The 18,309-nt window shown below is 43.8% G+C and overlaps 1 long non-coding RNA gene across 2 annotated transcripts; it reads left to right on the forward strand.

Moving 5' to 3' along the window:
* The first annotated feature begins 6,270 nt into the window (after nucleotides 1-6,270).
* Nucleotides 6,271-16,479, forward strand: LOC311514880. 2 transcript variants are annotated; one of them, XR_014709958.1, is made up of 6 exons: nucleotides 6,271-6,319; nucleotides 7,080-7,160; nucleotides 8,214-8,344; nucleotides 13,715-13,923; nucleotides 14,492-14,605; nucleotides 16,134-16,479. It is a non-coding gene; the product is annotated as an uncharacterized lncRNA (long non-coding RNA). The 2 variants fall into 2 exon arrangements; XR_014709959.1 differs by lacking the exon at nucleotides 13,715-13,923.
* The last annotated feature ends 1,830 nt before the right edge of the window (nucleotides 16,480-18,309 follow it).

The following is an 18,309-nucleotide window of genomic DNA, read 5'->3' on the forward strand; positions in this document are numbered from 1 at the left end:
AGGAAAGTTTATAAGGGTTTCACAAGGCAGTGCTCGGGAATGTAAGTGTCATTTCTTCCCTCAAGGCATATTATTAATGTTGTGCTTCTCAAGCCTGTTTGTCTCATGATTTGTCAGGTCAAATATGTTAAAGCCAGTATATTTGGGAACCACAAAGCAGCTAGACCCTGAAATGCTGTGTTCCTGTCCATTAGTAAGGAGAGTTTTTTGGGGGGTCGGGGGTCTATTTACAGTCATTATATTTTTCTTGCTGAGCCTGCTTTTTTCATCCACCTTGACATTAACATTCTGTTAACACAAACTCGTGTCTGTAACTGGGCTTCTTCCTAAAATATTCGCATGTACTATTAAATCTTGCTTTCCAGGCAAAGCAGCCAAGCCTGGTGCAATATCATGTTATTAGACAAAGGCATTTGGAAGAGGCTACAGATTTTATTTTCAAAATCAATACTTTATTTTGTTGTCTTTGGAAAAGCCCCTTGAAGTGCTTAAAGCACAGTTTGAGAGTTAAGGTCCCATTCAAATATTCAACAACAGATGGAGACAATAACTAATGCTCCCAAAGAATAATTTGATTTGCCCTGCCTTTTGCCTGCAAACTTTGCCAGTGTCAGACAGATCGTACCTTGTTCGTTTTCCTGCTTCATACTATACATATATTCATGAATGTGTGTTTTCATGGACAAAAGTGTTAGGGAAAATTATTTCTGTCATAGTGTTACTCTACTGCTGACTCGTGTGCATATTTTAAAGCATAAGCATTTGTAATGACTTGTTGGAGAGTCAAGTCAACAATCACCTGACCACTATCAGAGACCTATTTTTTGTGAAGACGACCTTAAGTAATATATTTTAGTTCTGGTGATAAGACCCCAGAGGTCACATTTTGGAGTAGATACTAAACACTCTCTAGCAATGTATTGCTGCAAAGACACTTTAGCACATGTTTAGGAAGATTTTTGTTTCCAGTTGGTCTGAATCTGATTAGGAGAAATGGTGGGACTTTTCTCACTTAAGTAAAAAGATACAGTGGAGGGTGTTGTTATCTTGAGATAATCAGACCTCTAAAGCATTAAAAGGTGGGATCCATGGTTAAGTACCTCAAAATCCAGAGGTATCAGGAACTCAGCTGAAAAGTCCTTATTGCTATTATGAAAAGTCTTTACTGGGAAAACATAGTCATCAGTTGCACATATTGAAGTAGTCTCTGACCAGAGATGGTTGTTGGGGTATGAGGATGGCATAGACCAAGGGGAAACCATTCCCCACCAGCCGACTGGGACCCCGTTGTGCAACTCCCTCCCAGAGTTCCTTCAGCCCTGATGATCATTTTAGAAAACAATCCTACAATCCATGGCCAAATGGGGTTGCCAAGTGGTGGAGGATCAGAAAACCACCTTTCAGTGGAAGTTTCAGTTAAATGGTGGGTTCACAAAGAAATATGCACTTTCCTTTTATATCTTTGTTTGGGAAGCCATATGGGCTTCCAGTCCTGCTTCCCTTGAAGCCAATGTGAATTTTGTGATTGACTCCAAGGGGAGGAGAAGTGGGCCCAGTAAGCTTGATGCTTGCAAGTTCTGTGCTTATTTCCTCAGTGTCCATTTGCAGAACTCCATATATGATGCTTATTTTATTAGCTCCTAATAACAATAGTAATAAAGTGTGGGGCAATCTTTTACACTGTTGCTAATATATTCAGTACTGTATGTATATATACTTGACACCTCAGTGAAGACTTTGACATGCCTTATTCATTCTAGCTATTTTTATGGTATTGTTTTGTTAGATTGCTTTACCATAAAAAGAATAAAACTGTAACTGCTCTGACATTACAATTGTCCTATTCATTTCTATTTAATACAAAGCTGTCCATGTTCATCAGCTCTCCCCGTTCTTCATCTTATCACCTTCATTTTATTCCATGAAGGAAATGTATTCTGGTGGGTTGAAAACAGGGCTTTCAATACCCTCTGATGGACTACAATAAATATCTGAAGTACATGGCTTGTGTCTTGTGGTTTCTTCTTAGCTGAATAAGAAAGGTGTTCTCTACAGTCTATCAAGCCCATGATTCACAGGCACTGGAAGAGTGATGAGATAAGATGAATCTTCCAAATCTTTTATGAACCTCTCTTTCTATAGTATCCTCTGGGTTGGATGAGTTATATTCATGAGTGAGGTATGTGACGCTAAAGTATGTTAGGGAAATGAAGAACTATGGAGGTGCCCTGATGCCCCATGCCCCCATTTCAAAATATACAATATATATTGACATAAACCAAGATATCAGGTCTAAAATTTCAGTCAGAATTTGCAGATTCTGCTTATTTAAGGGATTATTACGAGGGATTGCTGCCACTGAAAATAATGAAGACAGCTGCCTTTGACTACAACTAAGAAGACCATTTGATAATGATACCATAAAAAACCACGATTTTCAGTTACATTCTGATTCAGAGAATTTGAGGACTCATTTTATGTTGATATTTTATTTTGTCTTTTGTGCCATTTAATAAATATCTGTCGTGTAAGGTAGTTTGTTCATAAGTCTACTATACATGGGCCATCAGCTTATATCTGAGTACATACAGTAAAACAACAGTAGTATTTTAATTGCAAGTTAGGGCTTGATTCTTTAAGGAATGTGGGAATGTGCCCATTAAGCAGAGTCTATCATAATCCAAAATTCTGGTCTTTTATTTTTTTTGCCCCATTTCAGTTACTGCATTTGACTCTAACATACTAACAGCTATTGACTTTCAAGAAAGACTCATTTTTATTTTTTCTGCCTTCACAACTCTATCTTTTTGCTACTAGCCACAATCATCATATCTAGTCTTTGGCCAAGGGAGTAAGAGACCTGCATTTCCTTGTCCATCCTTATTTGACATAGCATTCACAAGCATCCCTCTGACTGTTAGGTCATTAATGCTCCACCCAATGCCCAAAACACTATTACTACAGAAGCCTATAGGGTTCTTGTTTTAATGTGGATCACACAAAACAAAGCTCTGTAGAATAGCATCCACAAGATCAAATCACACTCCCCTCCCTGGCAGGGGGGTTGTAAGAAGTAATTAATTAATTCATTACTGTTTGAAAACGTTCTTCGCAGATACTGTAAAGTGCTCTGGATGTGACGGTATTACCGATAGCAGCAATCCCAGCTTCTCAGCCCAGAAAGTCAAACACATCATTTAGGCACTCTCAGCAGCTGCCAATGGCCAGTGTAAGGTAGTTACAAGTCTAGGCACGATCTGTCTATGAATTTGGCTGCCATAAACTGCCTAGAGAAGCTGTTTTCAAACCAGATTTTTGCATCCTCACGTGCAAAGAATATGCTGAAAGTGCATGCTGTCCAGCACATCCTTACAGGACTGAGCAGAGGGACTGTTCACAAATGTTCCTGTCACACACTTTGTGACACAGCAGGCAGCCCCTGCACTATTGCTAATGACTCTGCTACCATGACTAATATTAACTGTCAGGAAAGGTTCTTAAAAGGCAATAAAATCATTCTGAGGCATAACTATCCCCCAACTTGTTCACCAGCCCAGTAGTTGCCAACGCTCCAGGATTGTCCTGGAGTATCCAGGAATAAGAGATGAATCTTTAATTAAAGATATGTCATGTGATGAAACCTTCAGGATTACATCCAACCAAAATTGGCAATCCTAAGAATGAAGTTGTTCAAGGTAGAAAAAGTCTGCCTTAGGGTGCCAATTTAGACTTTGGGGGGAGTCCATTTTAACCATGATTCCAAGAGCTACTTAGGCCCCTGAAAGCTCTAGTATTTTTGCAGATAATAACTTAGAAATTAGCTGATAGGAGCACTGTATGTAATACCTATATAAAGAAAGAAAAATATACAAACACCACTTAAAGCCATATTTTAAGTTTATATGTAAGTTTAGAACAATCAGGAGATAATACAGCAAAATATTCCGAATCCTAAGCCTTGAGGTATCAGTTTTGAAGCCTTAACACAGATATCAGAAACATGTTACTTGTCCTCTGACTCTAGATTAAATCTGATCAATGTACAAGAAAGACTTTTTAAGTCCTGCCCTTGCTTAACCCTGAAAGCCAAATTGGGTTCGTTCTGCTTCTTTCATCTTCACCAGTAATGCATTCAACAATTCTGTTGATGTATGAGGCCAAACAGAACACAGCTTTCTTTCCTTGACTGATGTTGGTTCCTGCACCATTAAGAATAAAAGCATATTTGTATACATAAAATAAACAGATCTGACATGAAATAGAGAAAGTAAGTGTATTTGATTGTGGTGACATTTTTACAGAGCTGCTTTTCTGACCACAACTGGACTTTAAAGACAAACATTTATTTTTCTCAGGCTGGACATACAAGACATGCCATTGAGCAATCTTATTACCCCTCATCTAAGACATTGGCTAGGCACATCTTGAGGGTAGAGTAGCAGAATGGGGATCAGAGTTGCAGTACATTTCCAGCTCTAATACAAACACATTCTGACATCTTGTGGCAAGTCACTTAAGTGACACTAGTTAGGTTTAAAATTTTAATGTATATTCTTACTTTGTTACTAACTCTTGAATACAATCATTGAAATAACTGTAGAAGAATCTAGATTACTTTCTATTATTTAGGCTACTTACCTTTTGCAGTTCACCAAGCTTGGAATAGATCTTTTAACTTTTGAAAACATCCTACAAGGGCAAGGCCCCGTGAGTTTATACTGCACCTGCTGCGGGTTCTAGGGGTGTTACCCTACTACAAATAATAGGAGACTGGAAACTGACTTTAAACAGGAGTGAAAGTGACATTCTCAGTTTCATTCCTGCACTTCTGTTTAAAGGCTAATTAGTTTCCAGAAGGCTCTGAAACACAACGCTATAGTGATTGAGTTCCAGTTCTCACAGGAGAATATTTAAAAACAAACACCAAGAAAATGCCACATTTTAAAGTTGAGGGGGGGGAAATGAGTCTTGTTTATTATTGAGAATATATATAATGTACCATTCTGTGTTTAAACGCTTGTGCCTCAGTTCCCATTGCTGCAAAATGGGAATAATAATACTTCCCTGCCTGACATGTAGAATTATAAGGCTTAGATTGAGATCTGTGGGACCTTCTTAATTGTTTGTGTGGGCCCTAGCACAAAGGGGGACGCCTACTGAGTAAGGTCTTTGGGTGCTACTGTAACATCAGCTGTTGAAATGCCTGCTGGTGGTAGCTGAAGGGGACTTACATGGTGGGTGGGATGTCGGTGGAGTACAGGTGAACCTCTGTGTTGGCCAACAGCACAGCCCTCATCCCCTGTGAGCTCAGGGCCTGCTGGCAGAGTTTGCAGCACAGCATGGAAACACACCTGCCCTTGAAGCTGCAACCTTTAGTGGACATGATGGCTCTGGACCAGAAAGATCTGTCCCCTGTCTCTTTCCAGGCAGAGGTGAGGGGGCTCCCTGCTTCTGTGAGGGCAAATGATCCCCAAGATCCACTTACTTGTTCCTAGTCCCCCACCCTTCTTCAGCTCCCCCTCCCTCAGGATCCTTGCCCAGGGACTGTTCCCCCTCAGCTGCTCTTCCCACACTCACTGCCCCCTCCATCAGGGCACAGCCCTATTCCCTCACCTCTCCCTTCCCCTGGAGATTAACTCCTCTTTCCCCCCCAGCCTCCCTCCCCAGAATCCAACATCACCCTTCCACCAGTGGCAGCCCTGTGCTTCCCCCATCCTTTACACACACCCCCAACGGGGTACCCTATGCTCCCACCACCACCACCACCAGGGGCTCTGTGCTCCCCCTCCCACGCTGACTGACTCCTTCCTTCCCTGCCCCGCCCCCAGAGGCAGCTGACTGGTGGAGGCAGACAAGGGGGCGGGGCGGGTGAGCTAGTGCAGCAGACTAGCTGACCACAGGCGCCACAGCCAGAGAACCCCGACTCCTGGAGAAGGGACATGCCTGCATGGCACTGCAGGGAAGAGCTCCGCCTGGGCAGGGCCGGCTCCAGGATTTTTGCCTCCCCAAGCAAAAAACTTTTTGGCCGCTCCCTCCCTCCCCCCGCTTTTTTTTCATGCCCGCCCCTGGCTCCGCCCCAACTCCACCCCTTCCCAGCCCTTTCCCCAAATCCCTGGCCCCGCCTCCTCCCCCCGGCCTGCCGCATTTCCCCCCCACCCCCCCACCGCATTGCTTCCTGCGGCTTCCCTCCCCCCGCAACCACCTGCCCTAGCTCACTGCCGCTCCGCCTGCTCCCCTGAACACGCCGCCGCTCCGCTTCTCCCCCCTCCCTCTCAGGCAAGGGAGAGGCAGCGCGTTCAGGGGAGCAGGCGGAGCGGAGGTGAGCGGGGGTGGGGGGCAGGGCAGGAAGTAACGAGGGGGGGGCAGGTAGGGGAACTGCTCCCCGCCCCAGCTCGCCACCGCCGACTCTCCCGGCTGCGCCGCCGCTCGGCTTCTCCTGCCATGTGCCAAAAAGCTATTTCGCGTGCGGCAAGCCTGGGAGGGGGGGAGCGAGGGGGGAGAAGTGGAGTGGCAGCGGCACGCTCAGCGGAGCAGGCGGAGGCGAGTTGGGGCGGCGGGGGCACATTTCTAGGGGCGGCATGGCCGGCGCCGGAATGTTGCCCCGAGAAATGTGCCTCGCCAAGCACCTGCTTGTTTTGCTGGTGTCTAGAGCTGGCCCTGCGCCTGGGGCTGGTGCGTGTCGCATGAGCAACCCTCCCGTAGGAAACCTGGGGGAGGCAGGTGCCCCCCACCCTCCCAAAATGACGCCCCTGCTGCCTTGTGGTTTTTCATGCAACTTTGGGGGACTGGGCTTGAGGGTCCTCAGTGTGCTCTGCAGTGCGTATTCACCTCAGAGCAGACCCCCTCAGCCAAACCACGAGGAACAAAGTTTTATTCTGTAAGGAAATATAGACCAGGTGTACAGTCCAGCAACCTCCTCTCTGCCTGCCTCAGGCTCCCAGCTTCAGTGCTGAAACTTCTTGCTGGGCCTCAGGAAGAGGACACTTCCTGGCAGACACCAAGCAGAACTCCCAACAGTCCGTGATTTTTAGCGTCTAGCGGAGTAATGAATTTAATCACCCAGGCTCATCTTTTGAAAGTGTTTTGCAGGTTTCCTTTGAGGATGAGGACTGATAGCTCAGACCGAGAGTGATCATGTTGTGAAAAGTGTTCACCCGCAGGTGATTGCGTGTTTTTGTCTTTTATCATTTTCCTGTGTGAGTTCATTCAAGAGCCCAGTGATTGTCTAGTTTCACGCACATCGTTGTTATTGGGGCAGTTAGCCCACTGGATGGGGTACACCACATGTTGTGATAGGCATGTGTAGCATCAATGGATCTTGAAAGGTGTGTTGTGGGGGAGCAGGGAGGTAGCAGTGGAGATCTGGCTGCAGGTTTTGCATCTGTGGGTCTGGTGCCGCTATGGGTATGCCCTGATCTCTCCTGTTGAAGAGAGGATCCCACTGTTCTACTGTGGATAAATAACGAGAGAGTCATCAGGCGAGAGACAGAGTGAGCATGAGCCTGACTCTCTAGTCTGGTGATTAGAGCACTCATGTGGGAAACACAGGATCCAGTTGCCTTGTGCCATTGAATTTTTAAAATAATATAGCCACAGTGGAACAACTTCAGCAGGAGAGATGGCAGACGACCTCCCCTCCTTATCAGACAAGCCCAATGGATAGGGCACACACCTGAGAGATGGCAGATCCCAGTTCAAATTCCTTCTTTCTCTCAGGTGGAGGGGGTGACTTGAACTGTGGGTCTCTGACATTCCAGGTGATCGCCCTAACTACTGGGGTAAAAGTGAGCTTCTCCTCCTCAGACAAGTAGCATTGGTGCCTAACACCAAGAGTGGCTTTGCAGCTGAGAATCCCAAACTGAGGGGGGCACCTATATGTGAGAAAGGGGCAGCTTAACACACACCCCTCATCTTGCCATCTCCCACCATCTAGATAAGGCAAGGAACCTGGTGTGCTGCCTTTTTTGGATCCCATTCTGCTGCTCCTATCTCTCCCCATACATTTTATGGGGGCCTAGGTACCTAACTCAGGCTTTGTGAATCCCAATGATTTTCTACATGCCTAGGTCTCTTTGTGAATCGAGCCCTTAGGAACCTAAATTTTACTGAAAGTCAGTGTGACTTGGGCTGCTAAAGCCCTAAATCACACTTGAAAATGGAATTTACACTTTTGAGAACTTTTGAAAATGTCACCTGTTGTCTCTTGTATCCAGAAAGATCCCAGGTCATTTTGATAACACTACAGAAGGAGGAATCAATTCTCCCACCACTGGAATGCAACTACCTCTCTGGTCCCATGAAGCCCACCACCATATGCCCCCACTAATCTGGGAGACCCAGAAAGGTAAAAGAGAATATCAGCTTTCCATTAAAACCCAAACTAACCATTTCTTGAAGTGTTCAGGAACTGGTAGCTGAGAGCCCGTGCTGTCACACAGTTGTAATTTGTAAAGTCATGTGTGTAAAAAAAGCAAAAAATGGCTGAGAATTTAAAACCTGGACAGTAACAGATTGTGAATGCAGTGATGATTGAACATGGAGACATGCTGGACAAAAAGAGCTCTCAGAAATGGTTGTAACTGGTTCCATCACTTCATTCTGACTCAACAGATTTTTTAGGCTTCAGAGTGATACACATGGGGACAATGCTGGAACCTTATGATATAGATTAGCATGTATACGCAATTTTGCAGAATTCTTTTTTCTTCCCTAAAGTAAACCAACCTTTGCTCTGCATGCGTCACAAAGGAAGACAAAAACAAAACAACTGCTTTCTGAAGAGCAGCTCACTGACCAGTGTTTGTGTAAAATTTTACTGCTTGCCTGAGGAGACATTCTGCAAAATTGAAGTTCTTATATAAAACTAATTATTATTATTATTATTTTATTATGCCTGTTTCAGGCACCTACCACCATAAAATCTAGGTGCTACTAATTAATAGTGGCCTGCTTTAAACCCTCTTGGAACAAAATGTGTGTGAATCACCTGAGATATGGTTCAGGTAGTGCCTATTCAAAGTTTTGAGTTTCCTCAGTCTAGAAATATGAGGGAAACCATCTCCCTTGCCAGATTTCTGGTACTTGTTGGTTACAGACATGTCTGAACTACCACAAGGATATCCCATTGTGATATACTGACATATCTGCTTGCAAACAAAACGAAGATACACTGAAATGGGAGACAGTGAAAAAGAGCACTAGAATAGGTAACACATTTTTCAAAGCACAGAAATGCTTTCAGATGACTCATGAGTGAAGGTGCTGATCAGTTCTTCTTGTACCTGAACACTATCAGAGAGAACATTTGAGAGAATCATAGAATATCAGGGTTAGAAGGGACCTCAGGAGGTCATCTAGTCCAACCCCCTGCTCAAAGCAGGACCGATCCCCAACTAAATCATCCCAGCCAGGGCTTTGTCAAGCCTCACCTTGGAAACCTCTATGGAATGAGATTCCACCACCTCCCTAGGTAACCCATTCCAGTTCTTCACCACCCTCCTAGTGAACAAGTTTTTCCTAACATCCAACCTAAACCTCCCCCACTGCAACTTGAGACCATTACTCCTTGTTCTGTCATCTGCTACTACTGAGAACAGTCTAGATCCATCCTCTTTGGAACCCCCTTTCAGGTTGTTTAAAGCAGCTATCAAATCGCCCCTCATTCTTCTCTTCTGAAGACTAATCAATCCCAGTGCCCTCAGTGTCTCCTCATAAGTCATGTGCTCCAGACCCCTAATCATTTTTGTTGCCCTCTGCTGGACTCTTTCCAATTTTTCCACATCCTTCTTGTAGTGTGGGGCTCAAACTGGACACAGTACTCCAGATGAGGCCTCACCAATGTCAAATAGAGGGGAACGATCACGTCCCTCGATCTGCTGGCAATGCCCCTACTTATACAGCCCAAAATATAGTTAGCCTTCTTGGCAACAAGGGCACACTGTTGACTCATATCCAGCTTCTCATCCACTGTCACCCCTAGGTCCTTTTCTGCAGAACTGCTGCCGAGCCATTCGGTCCCTAGTCTGTAGCAGTACAAGAGCTGCTGTAGAGAGCCATCCTTTATCTCTGAAAATGGTACTGGTGTCTTAAAATGTGAAAAAGGAAATCTGCTATATAGCTTGATATAACATGGTTTTAATGACTGTAAAATCATGGTTATATTCCAGTTATACAGCTCCTTTCACTAGAATGGATAGCATGAGTACAGATGAATTTGTGAACTCATAGAGGCTACTAAATTAAATGAATTTTTAATTGGTTCTGGAGAAATTGGGACATTAACTAGCTGTTTTCCTGGGCCATTGCTAGGGATCAGAAGAACTGGAAGGCCATGGAGTAAGGATGGCATAGGCAAATGAAAAATATTCACGTATCATGAGTTTGCAATATGATGTGACTGCAGAAAAGGGTGCGTTGGGATTTGGAGTTGCATATGGAAAGCAGGGCGGTGGGCTGCACCAGGCATATCGCTTTTCAGTTCTGGGCAAGATGTTACCACAATGATATTGACAAATTGGAGAGAGTTCAGGCAAGTGCAACAAAAATGACCTGTGGGCTGCAGTGACTGATTTATGAGGAAAAAATAAAGAGTACATTCTGAATAGCTTGGTGAAGGACTCACTGAGAGGGAGAAAATCTACAAATATTTGATACTCGTAAATAGTATAGAGGGGAATTATTTCATGTTGTGCTGGGCTGGAGAAGGTAGGGTCTAATTAGGCCTAAGAGCATTTTGAAAGAAAAAGGTGAAATTTGGGCTGACATGTAGTAAACATTTTCTGCCAGTGAAACTCACAAAGCTGTAGAGTAGTCTACATAGGAAGTTGTAGAATCATAATCATGGGGTACTTTTCAAACTAGTCTGGGGAAGCACTAGAAAATGTATTGTTGAAACAGTTCTGCATTGAGAGGGCAAAGTACTCAAAGTTCTAATGGGCCTTTTCCTTCTCTGACTTCTGTGAAGTATTTGTTTCCTCACACAATAATAATTGGTTGATGTACAGTTACAGTGCACTGAACTGTTCCAGAAGAACCCAATGATTTAAAGTGTCCTTATCTGGGTGACAGCCACAACAAAAATGAACAGATTTCTGTTCTGCAGAATTGACTGGGGTGGAGGGGGAAAGCAGCTTGCTGTTTCCTGACTGCCAGGTGAGTTTACAGCAATTTGTCAGTCAGGATTTTGAGTAGTTATTTTGTTTATGTCCTAACATGCCCATTCACAATGCTCAGTACAACCTGACCGTACTTTGCTTTTGTGTAAAATGAATGTGTAATATTAAAGAGAAACAGAGAGAACATTTTTGTATGCTGCTACACTGAAATGGATTCTATCGATAGGAGCTAGGCTGCTGTCAAATGATTGATGGCCGGTGAGGGAGAAACACCAACGGGTGAAGTACTAGACAGACAGTAGAAAGGTGTTGACTGAAAGCTAGTCAGTTTCACCTGCCAGGATAACAGTAGGAGGCATACATCTAAACAGGATGTAGTCAATCCGCAGACCTGTTATAATAGGGCAGGAAGGGGGCAAGGGTGGAAAAAAGCATCTTTTTTTCTTCCAGAAAGTTTCTTTCAAGTTTTAATAGAAATGTACTTCTCTTTCTCTACTCTTTTATTACAGTCCAGCCCCCCCGGGGACAGTTCCTCCCTGCCAGCAGATAAGAGACAGTGCAACTGAACATTTGAGTTATGGTATCTCTCTGCATAGGCCCCAGCTCAGATTGTTTTAATTGGAATGTGGCATTTGAAAAATGATGAGTTCTAAAAATGGAAAATCCATAAAATGGAATATTTATTTGCAGAATCGTGAGGTTTGTCTTCCTGAGATTGCATTTCAGCGTAGGGCAGAGAAGATGTATTTGGTCTTAATGAAAGGCTAAGTTGTCATTCTGTAAAAAATCCCACATTTTCTTGTTTCCAGAAAAGCTGGTTGTGACATTCCCCTGATGTTATCTGGACCCCTGATCTGCTAGGTCACTCCAATCCTCAACTCTGGGAGCCAGCCTTACCTTGCTTTGCTGTGAGAACCCCCACTCCCGGGCTGTTCACGCACAGCCTCTAGAATATAAGCTGCTGCCAGCTATGTGAGTGAGCACTTTTGGCCAGCTACTGCTTGAATTGTGCAACCGAATGACACTAGTCAATATCTCTGGTCCCAGACACAACCCTAGGAACCTCTGTCTTGCAGTGTCCAGTTATGCCCATTGGCTGCTGCAAGATTATATGAGTTCATCAATTTAACAAAGAAATTGGTATGTACCAGGCTTGTTATCCCAAGGGGAGTCTCTGACACACTTCAACCCAAACACACTGCTTTAGGTAGAATAAACAAACAAATTTATTAACTACAAAGATACATTTTAAGTGATTATAAATCAAAGCACAATAAGTCAGATTTGGTCAAATGAAATAAAAGCAAAATATATTCTAAGCTGATCTTACCACTTTCAGTGCCCTTACAAACTTAGATGCTTCTCACCACAGGCTGGCTGGTTGCCCTTCAGCCAGGCTCTCCCCTTTGATCAGCTCTTTAGTCACTTGGTGGTGGTATTTGTAGATGGAGGTGGAAGAGAGCGAACATGACAAATGTCTCTCCCTTTTATCATGTTCTTTCTTCCCTCTTGGCTTTCCCGGCCCCACTTCAGAGACAGGTGAGCATTACCTCATCATAGTCCCAAACAGACCGGGGAAGGGGAGTGATTCGCTCGAGAGTCCAACAAATCCTTTGTTGCTGCCTAGGCCAGTGTTCTTTGTTCCTGAGGCTGGGCTGGGTTTGTCCCATACATTTCCTGATTAGGTGTGAACAGCCCCTCTGCTCCTGGAGAGTTTTGCCTGGGCTTGCTTTAAGCCATGAGGACACATTTTCAGCCTCATAACTATATACATGAAATTACAACCTATAACATTATTATAACAACTATGCTCAGTGCATCATGAGCCTTCCGAAGACACCCGACATGACAAACTTTGCATTGGATACCACAGGGTGGTCCCCCAAGGTACAGAATGTCACACTGGTGTTTTACCTTCAAATATGGTGTGGTTTTTAAAGCTCTGAGCTGAATCCTAAATCCACAGGGGCTGGCACACCTGGTGTGCATGTACATCTGAAAAGTAGGTTTTCTGCAACCTTTCTGTGCTCCCACCTCCAATTCTGGCAGTCGTTTCAGTCCCCAGCACAAATTAGAGCTGCTCTAACTTAAGCCATTTGCTAATGGACCCAATAAGCTGTTATGCCAATGGGAATCCCAGGAGTGCAATGAACTCTAGTGTTATGCTTAAACAGTGCACATGAGATCTTTTTATAGGGGAAAAGGCAACATGCCGCATTTATTGAGAATATAGCAATTAGCAGATGCTTTTCAGTCACACACACACACACACACCATGCACACAGTCCCACCAGTCGATGTTTATAGTTACCAGTCCAGAGTCTGGATCAATCTGGTGGCCAGCCAGATTGGTCACACAGGGGAGCCGGGCTCTGTCGGTCGTGATCCGATGCTCCTGGAGTAGTGGCAAGATGAACCCAAAATCCCATGGCAAAGCACCCTGTTCTTATAGTCTTTTTTGCCATTGAAGTTTATGGATTTTTCTGTGTCAGTCTGTGACTGGTTACTCCTTAATTGGTATTATCTTTTGATGGCCCAAAATGCCTCCTAGAGGGTCATCCTGTCTGGTTTTGATTTAATCAATTATCTTGTGTTTTAAGGATGCCAGCCTTCACCACAGGGTCGTCAGTCTGCCACTCCTCAACCGTGGATGTGCATTGATGGTTCTCTGGTATCTTTAAGTCTCTTCAGTTTCTTCACTCCTCCTCCCTTGGCCATCTGGCTTCAAAAATGGCCTTCACGCCTTATCTTTCCCTGATGCATACATTCTTCATTCACACAAACAGTTCTTTGCAGAGACCTTCAAAAGGTAACAAATAGCAGTGTTTTATGTTGAACAAGAAAGGCATCATAAATTAGACCTTACTAAATCTTGTAACTGTCCTTTCCCACACTGGGGCGTGGGCCTCTGAAATTCCTCTAATCTAATTAACATAGACACGACAAAATCCTGTCTGTTACTTACAAGGCATAAAAAGAAAATGGCTAATACTAGTATTCACTATCCTATTCATTTATTCTAATACCTTAATTCTTACTATAAAACATACACTGTATATAGCCAAAACACAACCAATTATATAGCACAGTACCCATGGTACAACACTAGTCACACTCTATCCTACGCAAAACATACCCCCTACGCTAGAGGACTGTTGCAGAATGTAGCAGGCTGTAACACAGGGCAGGCTCTGTCCTCCAATCTGTATGTGATACATGTTGCTTCATATAAGAAATAGTTATTTCTTATATGAAGCAACATGTATCACATACATGTTATTATTCAATAACAATACATGTTATTATTACCTGTCATGTTATTATTCAGACAGGTACTGACTTCTGTTAAAAAAAATTATAAACCTGGTTTTCTACAGATCTGATGGGAGCTGCGGTCAGACCAAACAGATGCATTTCCGAACACAGGATGGTTTTTCTGTGGGAACTTGCCTGGCCCACCCAGCTCCAGCTGGAGGACTGGAGGTGCAGTGGTGAGCAGCAGCAGTAGCTATATTGTTCTCCCTTATCCAGGGCATACTTGCTGGTGGCGTGCAGAGGTCTTGCAGATCAGATGGTTCCAGCTCGCCTAGTTCCCAGTTGTTTCAGTAGCTGCCTGAGTACTGCATTAAAGGCAGCTAAAAAGGCCTTAATCTTTTCCCCGTCTGACTTTTCCATGTGAATAGTTGCTGTACCTCCCACAGCAATATGACACAGTCCTGTGCGAGAGGGAACTAGTCTGTGTGCTTGAGACTTGCAGGGGCAGTCTCTGTAAGCTGTGGGCCCCCAGATGACAAGTTTGTAAATCCCAGTTCTAAAAGACATTGGCAGGGAAAAGAAGGATGCTCTGGGAAACTCAAAGGAAAGGATAAGTTAATTGTTTGTTTCCTTGGTTTTTATTTATTCTACTTGTGCATTACCACTGTTGAGAGCATTGGACAAACAAGAAGTCTTTGCACAGCCTATTGAATTAGATGTATGTGCACACAACATACAGTCATGAAACTAACAAAAATATCGACAGGTTTCAGAGTAACAGCCGTGTTAGTCTGTATTCGCAAAAAGAAAAGGAGGACTTGGGGCACCTTAGAGACTAACCAATTTATTTGAGCATAAGCTTTCGTGAGCTACAGCTCACTTCATCAGATTAATACCGCCACTCAAGCCCATTGTTTTCACCATTCTCCTTCTCTGATTGTGTGCTGTCCAGTAAAGGTTTGCTGGTTCCCTGAGAATTCCCGTTGGCACGGCTGCATGTTGGTAATAGTATTCACAGGAGGAACTGTTTGCAAGATTGAGCTCTGTCGCCCTGATTCTGCAATGAGTTCCATGTAGGCCCAGCAGCCTACCTGTGTGAAGCTCATTGCAAGGCCTTAGCTCTTCAGGGCAGGGCTGTTGCCTTTCTGTCTTTCTGAAAAGTGCCAGCGTGCTGTTGTCACTCAGTAAAATAAATGGATAATAAGAGCATGGCCCCTCTTTTTTCACAGTAAGGAAGGATATTTTTCAGCCTGGCATAACTCAAAAATAGTTACATGGATTTTAATCACATTTTTCCATTTAAACAATCGCCTGTCAACTGAGAAGAATGCCCAGTGTTTGTGTGTCTCTCTCTCCCCTTCCTCATTTGGTTCCATCACTGTAGTGGCTGGAAAACCTCTGCCCCAAAGAAAATTCAGCAGAAGTTAACAAAAGCAGGTGGTTGAGAATTGTTTTGCAACTTCTCCAGTCAGTGTCATAATGAAAGTTCTGAAGTGGAGCTGCTCCATGGCTGCTGCTGCTTTCCCAGGCGGTCCCAACAGAACCCTGACCATTCCTACCCAACTAGTGGGGCGGGGTTTAATTTACCAGGCAGGTTCTCACAAATTCTTTCAAGAGCTTCCATTTTCATTATCAACTTTCCTACAGAAGGATTTAGCCACTTGGAGCTGCAAGATAATTATGCCATCATTAACTAAAAAAGCTTATAGCTATTTGCCAATATTTGCAGCTTGTGGCATAAAATGTTCTTCTCTCTTTTTACAGGTTGATCTGGCCATCAAGCTAACCCCTCTCAACCATGCATGAAAATCAAAATAGTTACAGACTCACTGCATCACTTTCTTATTTGCATATGAATAATGCTTTGTTCCTGAAAGAGCTTCTTGTAAATTTTGTCTGTTCAAATTTTTGAATCCAATACAGCCCTGTTCCTGAGCCAAATGCAATGTTATTCCTTACAACAGTCGTTCTCAACTGGGGGGTACGCCAAGGTCTTCCAGGTGGTACATCAACTCATCTAAATAGCTGCCTACTTTTACAACACTCATGCTTTTGATGTAGCCTGAGATCAGTACAAACTAAAAATTCATAAGGCAATGACTTGTTTATACAGCTCTATACACTGAAATGTAAATACAATATTTATATTCCGATTGATTTATTTGATAATTATATGGTAAAAATGAGGAAGTAAGCAATTTTTCAGTAATAGTGTGCTATGACGCTTGTATTTTTGTGTCTGCTTTTGTATTTTTATGTCTGATTTTAAGTGAGGTGTAATTTGGGGATACACAAAACAAATCAAATGCCTGAAAGGGCTACGGTAGTCTGAAAAGGTTGAGAGCTACTGCCTTACAATCCTTCCTCAGCTGCTATACTGGAAAATTACTTTAAAGAAAAATGAGGCAGAGAACTTAATGTCTCCAGGTGGTTTTCAAGTAAGCCACAAGAGGGCATGTAGTGCTTTTATGTACAACAGATTATGCCACGCTTTCACTATTAGTATGAGTAACTGTGACAATAAGGACAGCTTTAAAGCTGTAGCTATGATGCCAAGGACATAGGCAAAGAGGGACTGAAATTAGATTGCTTGGCATAAGGGTTTTTTTTTATTACATAATGGGCAGAACTTAAGTCTTATGCATTAATTGCACTCCTGAGAGACTAGAGGCCAGATCACAAAAAACACCATCACAGTGGGTTCTCTCAGCAGACAGACAAGGACTGAATGAGCACAGACATTTGCTGGATTTACTCCCTCGCCCTTAGTGAAGGTCTCGTCTAAAAAAATTTCTCGAGTGTGGCACATTTTTAGCCCTTTTCCTGACTGCATCTAGCCCATTCCTATCACTGCCCTTCAGTCCAGCCGCAGGCTGCTAGGAAGAAAAGCAGAATGGGAATGAATGCTTGTGGAATTTTTTTCAGCTTGTGCCATTAGAAAGTACACCAGGCTAGCACAGTGGAAAGGCACTATCTTGTAAGCTGAATGGCCTGCGTCCAGGAGGGAAAATGGCATTTTAATTTGAAAGTAGCTCCCCATCTCACCACCACCGTGAGATTGCGGCTCACACACCTTGGACTCCATCTCGCACAGGTGGCAGGAGGTAGCACATTCCATCATGGGACAGCATTCTCAGCATTCTGCCAGTTGACAACTCACAGGGGCCTGTGGGAGTAAAAAGGCTGCTGGTGGGAAACAAGGGTGGTGCTATAAAGCGACTGCCACCTCCCATGGCCGAAGAGCCTGTGGGGAGCAAGTTCACAGCTCAAGAACTGGGTGGCCTTAGCTGAGAATTGAAAGTGGCCAGGGAGCACCCTGATTCAGTGCTTTCCCTCTAGCAGTCTCCTACGAAGTCAGGGCTTCTGTGAAATACTCAGCAGCAATTAAAGTCGCTCCCCATAAAGTAGAAAACCCCCAAAATGGGTGATGGTATCAACCTCCCCAATTTGGGCTTAACTCACACTAAGAATAGGAATAATTTGGCTGAGAGGCTGGGTATATCGATCACTGCCAGATCGGGGCATATATGTACATAAAGCACATTGACCATCCCATCGGCACTTAGGCCATGCCTCAGAATGACCATCCACAGTTCCTGTCATAGGGCAGATAGTCTCTTCACCATGTTTCAGAGGCGCCAGACTAGGAGTAGCCAGATTCCAACCTTAATTCCTGATGGTAAGTTTTATGCACAGCACCAGCCAGAATTCAGCCCCAGTGGTTGGACAGCAAGGAAGAAAGAGAAGAAAGTGCTCCATCCAAAGAAATCCTTTCACAGGAGTGGAAGAAATGTTGCCCTTAATGTTCTCCACTCCTGGGTATTTAGTTTCCACTAAGGTAGGTCAATTGGTTGCTGGAGTTTTATGTTCAGTACTTTTTTTGAGTCCACAGCAGCTAGAATATGTTACTCACCGACCTGTGCTGGTGCTGATGATTGTG

Source organism: Lepidochelys olivacea (assembly GCF_965140295.1).
Source record: "Lepidochelys olivacea isolate rLepOli2 genome assembly, chromosome: 1".
NCBI lineage: Eukaryota > Metazoa > Chordata > Testudines > Cheloniidae > Lepidochelys > Lepidochelys olivacea.